Source organism: Rhinoderma darwinii, chromosome 4 (genome assembly GCF_050947455.1).
Source record: "Rhinoderma darwinii isolate aRhiDar2 chromosome 4, aRhiDar2.hap1, whole genome shotgun sequence".
Lineage (NCBI taxonomy): Eukaryota > Metazoa > Chordata > Amphibia > Anura > Rhinodermatidae > Rhinoderma > Rhinoderma darwinii.
Window position 1 is genome coordinate 53057357 of NC_134690.1, and position 5803 is coordinate 53063159.

The 5803-nt window shown below is 42.0% G+C and overlaps 1 long non-coding RNA gene across 1 annotated transcript; it reads right to left on the bottom strand.

The window, feature by feature from the left end:
• Nucleotides 1–3517: 3517 nt before the first annotated feature.
• LOC142760695 (uncharacterized) lies at nt 3518–5107 on the bottom strand. Its single transcript, XR_012883362.1, has 2 exons — nt 4820–5107; nt 3518–4507 (listed from the first exon to the last, which is right to left on the bottom strand). It is a non-coding gene; the product is annotated as an uncharacterized LOC142760695 (long non-coding RNA).
• Nucleotides 5108–5803: the final 696 nt, after the last annotated feature.

Here is a 5803-nt window from a genome sequence, read left to right on the forward strand (position 1 = left end):
TCACTTTTTCTTCCATTTTTTTGTGGGAGATGAGGTGACCAAAACCAGCTATTCTGGCATTTTTATCTTTTTACAGCGTTCACCCTGCGGATTAAGTAACGTGAAATTGTAAGGGCATGACCAGACGTGGCGGAATTGCTCTACAATTCAGCTGCGGACAGTCCGCAGCGGAAATCCGCAGCGTACACGTTTCTCCTTTGCCTTCCACAGCTTTTCAGTTGTGTTCGTTTACACGTTGCGGACAATTCCGCTGTGGAGCATAAGCTGCGGTGCGGAATTTGTTTACCGCAGCATACAATGGTTGTTGCGGACGTGTCGCGGACTTGTTGCGGACTCATTACGGAATTTCCCCATTGACTTCAATGCAGAGTCAAAATTCTGCAATGAAGTCCGCAGATGTTATGTGTGCTGCGGAGCGTATTGGTTTTACTAACATGACATTTCTTCATTCTAGCTGGACCTATGTATTTCTAGGTCTACAGCCAGACTGAGGAAGTCAATGGGGCTCCCGTAATTACAGGTGACTACGTGTGTGCACCAGTAATTGAGAGAGATACGCCATGCCTGGGCATGCCCTAATAGTTCTGACTTTTACAGATGATGGTGGTAATACCAGCTGTGTTTTTATAATTTATTTTTTACATGTCTTTTTTTTTACTTTTAATAATTTTTTGTACATAAAAAAACTTTAAGCATTTTTTACTTTTTTTTATTAGTCCCCGTAGGGGGCTTGAACCAGTGACCATTGGATCGTTTGCATGATATAGTGCAATAATAACGTATTGCAGTAAAACATGATTTTCATAGGATTCTATTAAACGCTGTCGCTGGCAGAGTTTAATAGAAGTACAAAGATGGCAGACCTGGAGGCCTTCATTTGGCCCCCAGGCTGCCATTATGACGATCTGCACCCGATGGGCTGTCAGAGGGGGCCGCCTCTCCCTTTCTAACATCTTAGATGATGGAGCCGTGAGCCTGCTCCATACTCCCGCTTCCTGTCTATGACATAAGTATAGGTCAAAGGTCGATGAAGGAGCCGGTTCGGCTCTGAAACGTGTTGCATGTTACGATATTAATAAAAGATTAACATTTATAAGACTCCAGAGGATCATCCTTAATATCACAAAGGAAACAGCGCATTCGTAAAGGGTAATTTTTCACCGTCTTGCAGTCAGAATATCCTAGTGCATCTCAGCATTCGATACTGATTATTCTCTGCCTGGGACACTAGTGGCTAGTAGTCCCCCGAACCAGCACTTGGACTATATAGACATCTTTTTGACTACCAGGTTGTCGTGTCCCCAGCACAATACCGCCAGGGGAGTGTACACCTCTCACTTTCCTGCCCCTCCTATTTATCGTGAGATGATTCCCGCTGTTGCGCCAATGACGGCTTTTCTTTAAAGTAATTAAGAAGTATTGGTCGTGTTGCTTAAACAGTCCGTTCCCTTTTATTAAAAAGTGTTTTATTAGATGTTACAGGTTTAGGACTTGCTTTATATTTTTATTCGGTCGCACCTGATTTAACGGTAGGTTTATGAGAATATACAAATGCAACAATGCACTAATGACATCTGCAAAAGTGGGAGTGATTTTCTATAAGGCACATAATTGCCATTGTAGCAGTTATCTACTAGGGTATGGCCCTTTAATGGCCAGCAAACTTAATAGTGACAAATATCAAAATGCTGCTCAGATTTTGTATGACTGTGAAAATGGTGAGAAAATGAAATAACTAGAATTTGGAGGATCGGCACGTTCTCGCATTATACCGAAAGCCCATAGTTTTGAAGTGTGTAAGTCATTGCCTTAAAGGGTAACTTAAACATTTCACAAACTTCTGACATGTCATAGTGACATGTCAGAAGTTTTGATTGCTGGGGGTCCAAGCACTGAGACCCCCTCCAATCGCTAGAACAAAGCAGCTGAAGCGCTTGTTTGAGCGCTCAGACGCTTCATGTCTGTTCGGCTTTTTCCAGAAATAAATGTATCAGTGTACGGACTCAATAAAAAGTCTATGAGCCCGTACTCCGATACATCGGCTTTCCGGAAAAATCCGAACAGACACGAAGCAGCTAAAATAGTCCGTTCCCATTTATTAAAAAGTGTTTTATTGGTTGTTATAGGTTTAGGACTTGCTTTATATTTTTATTCGGTTGCACCTGATTTAACGGTAGGTTTATGAGAATATACAAATGCAACAATGAACTAATGACATCTGCAAAAGTGGGAGTGATTTTCTATAAGGAACATAATTCCCATTGTAGCAGTTATCTACTAGGGTATGCCCTTTAATGACCAGCAAATTCAATAGTGACAAAAATCAAAATGCTGCTCAGATTTTGTATGGCTGTGAAAGGGTCCAAGCACTGAGACCCCCACCAATCGCTTAAACGAAGCAGCAGAAGTGCTCATGTGAGCGCTCAGCCGATTCGTATCTGTTCGGCTTTTTCCGGAAATGAATGTATCGGAGTACAGACTCGAGAAAAATGTCTATGAGCCCGTACTTCGATACATCGGCTTTCCGGAGAAATCCGAACAGACACAAAGCAGCTGAGCACTCACACGAGGGCTTCTGCTGCTTCATTTGAGCAATTGGTGCAGATCTCAGTGCTCGGACCCCCACCAATTTAAACTTCTGACATGTCACTAAGACAGAAGTTTTTCAAACGTTTAGTTACCCTTTAACCCTGTGGTGGCACTGCAGCGAAATAAAGCCTTTCATAGATTACATCTGATCGCTGGGTTTCTCAGCAACATCGACAACCTCTTCATGTTCCTTCCAATCTCTTCCATTTTCGCTGGCCGATGGCTGAGAGGTGTGGCTTAGTAAGGGATGGGGGAAAATGGCTACTCTAGGACCCACACAGAAGAATTTCTCAGGCAAAACAGGAGCAAGTGGATTGTTTTGATTTATATGTATTTTTTACCTTTAGGCTACATGCACACGTTGTGTATTTTACTGTGGGAAACACACAGCAAAACCTCTGGAAAAAAACACACCTGAAGGTGATGCGTTTTTCGGTGCGTTTTCTCCCATTTGATTCGTTTTTCGGTGCCTTTTCATGCTGAGAAATTTTGGTGGGATTTTCCTCTGCACTAGACAAATAGAATTTGCAAGCGGAAACGCAAGATAAAATGACATGCTGCGGATTCTAAACAATACACAACAGGTCAATTTCAGTCCCGAAAAATACCGTACCGTGTACATGAGATTTCTTGGAATCTCATTGAATATGCTGGTACTGTATTACTCTGCAGAGGTGCTGCACGCATATCCGCTCTCCAAAAAGGCACGTAATACGCATCGTGTGCATCGATCCTTAGTGTTCCTTTATAGTAGTAACATTTATATGGCTCATATGATGTATTTCTCTTCTGTATGTGTATATTATCCAATGCTTCATGGAATCAACCATATTGGATTATCAGCAGCAAAATAACCATAATAACCTCCCATAATATAAACTAATATCTTACAGCTATATAATATTGAGAAATGACGAGGAGACAGAGCTTTCATTTTTAAACACAATTTATTTAAATAAAATTCCTAACTAAAGCTATTGATCCAGAAGAAGGCAAAAACCCTGCGCACGTTTAGCCAATTTGTGCCACAGGGGAAAATTCCTTGTTGACCCCGAGAAAAGGCGATCAGTCTGAGAACCCAGGACCAGAGCTTGTAATGCAACTAACTAACATCTTACTTATAGCTATGACATTATATGGAATAGTAAGTTATAAGAAGGTGTCCAATCCCAGATGTTCTCCACGACGTCCTGGTATCATGCAGGTCGCTCCTCCACTGATCGGACTACGGACATCACAGCTCGGCTATGGTCATCTCTGCTGGTGAAAGAGAAAGAAAACACTGCCCTCCTAGGTCACAGGAGGCCAGTTCCATTATACCAGGTCCCTGATGTGGTGTAAAGCAAATGGCCGACTCCAGGAGGGCAGGGATTAGGCCTTTGGTCTGAAAGCCACTTTTTACACAATCAACTTCTTAGACTCACAATTTATTTCCTCCCTCTTTGAGTTTTTCTCCTCCTAATGGCCACATGTAACATGCAATTACCTCCTTCCCAGCTTGGATTTGCCTCACTGGTGAACATAGCATATAGCAGGTGTCTTCTGCTTGAACTATGGGAAACCATCGTTCCCTGTTATCCCACCAAAAAATAGTCATGGACCACTGAGAACTGTTTAGCCTCTATGCAGACCAAACAAGGTCCAGGGTCTAGGAGGACACAACCATGAGAGGCTATGGGATAACGTGTAAGGAATCTTAGCATGTGTGACACGGAGGAGTTATAGGAGGACATTAAACATGGGTCTTGCTAAAGTCATAATACATTCCATGTATTTACCTTGACCTGTATAATCAGTGTATTATGACATCGGAAGGCACCAAATATAGAATTATAAATAGAATTGTCACGTTACATAAGATTTTGATCAATCTCACAGTTTTCATCTTCATCTTCAGCCGCTCGTCCAGATCTCCTCCCTGCAATAAAATAATAAGGGCAAAATTTGTGCCATTTTAACATAGTTTACTTTAATAAATGGGACTTAATCTACGTCTCCTTGGAGACCACGCCCACTTTTTTGCCACTTTTTAAATTTGTCAAGTGACGAGAAAAGATACATTTTACACCAAATTTGTTGCATGTCACCGTTTGCAACTTTATTTGGTTAAGCTTACAAAATAAACTGCATAAACTGCTCAGTAAATATGGGCCATAATGTATAACAAACCCCCAAATTCTCAAATATCCCACATTTTCAGATTAAATGAACATATATATTATGTACATACCTTCAATGTTTGCAGATTGCTGGCATCATGGTGGCAGATTTTCCTCCACATTACTGTTTTTCTTCTTGGTCCCAAAACCTGAAAGTAAATGACTGAACCTCCTATCACCGTGTATATAAGCCAAAGCCCTCGGTTTTCCTGTTGTTCTTCCCCTGCCATGCGGCTCGTGCATAAAGTTCTCCTCTTCTATTGTTCCGGATCCCGACTGGTGACTTCACAAACATCAGAAGCTTCCGCTATTCTCTGTGAGATGCTCATGGTGAAGTATCTTGTGTCTGCTTATCTTCATATCCTGGACTGAGCAGTCGCCCCCCCTAAACCCCAGTTCTTATAGAGTTACAGTCATTATGACATCATGCAGTAAGGTAACAATGGCCTCCTGTACTTTATCTGATGATGTCACAAATATGACCAGAAGTGACATCTCCTGCTATAGTGTTAATAATAAGTATTTACAATGTCACAGTGCAGATTGGTTAGCATTGCTGCCTTGCAGTGCAGAGTCCTTAATAGTGATGAGCAAATTTTCTTTTAAATCGGCCGTTCGTTTCGGTCCAAATTCGTTTTGCGAATCGCAAGTCGCCCGATAGGCCTATCAGACTATTTAACGTCTTCTAGGACTGAATCTAAGTTGGTTACAGTCCTTGAAGACATCAGAGGGTCAAACAAGGCAATCAGGGTACATGCGATTTCACAAAAATAAAAACAAACACACTCAACACATACGCTGTACTACAGTAGCGACACGTCGCTACCGGCAGGTGAGATGACGTAGCTGTCCCATGTGATCACAGTGGCCTGGGATTGGCTGCAGCGTTCACAGCTACGTCATCTCACTTTCCGGCAGGGACACGTCAGGAGACCAGGGAAGGTGGTGAGTATGTTTTGTTTTTTTTAATCCTCTTCTCCCCTCTTTTTTTTATATAATTGGCAAATTGGCGGAGAGCGCTCACCGGTGGCCACCATTTTGACAATTCTTGCACT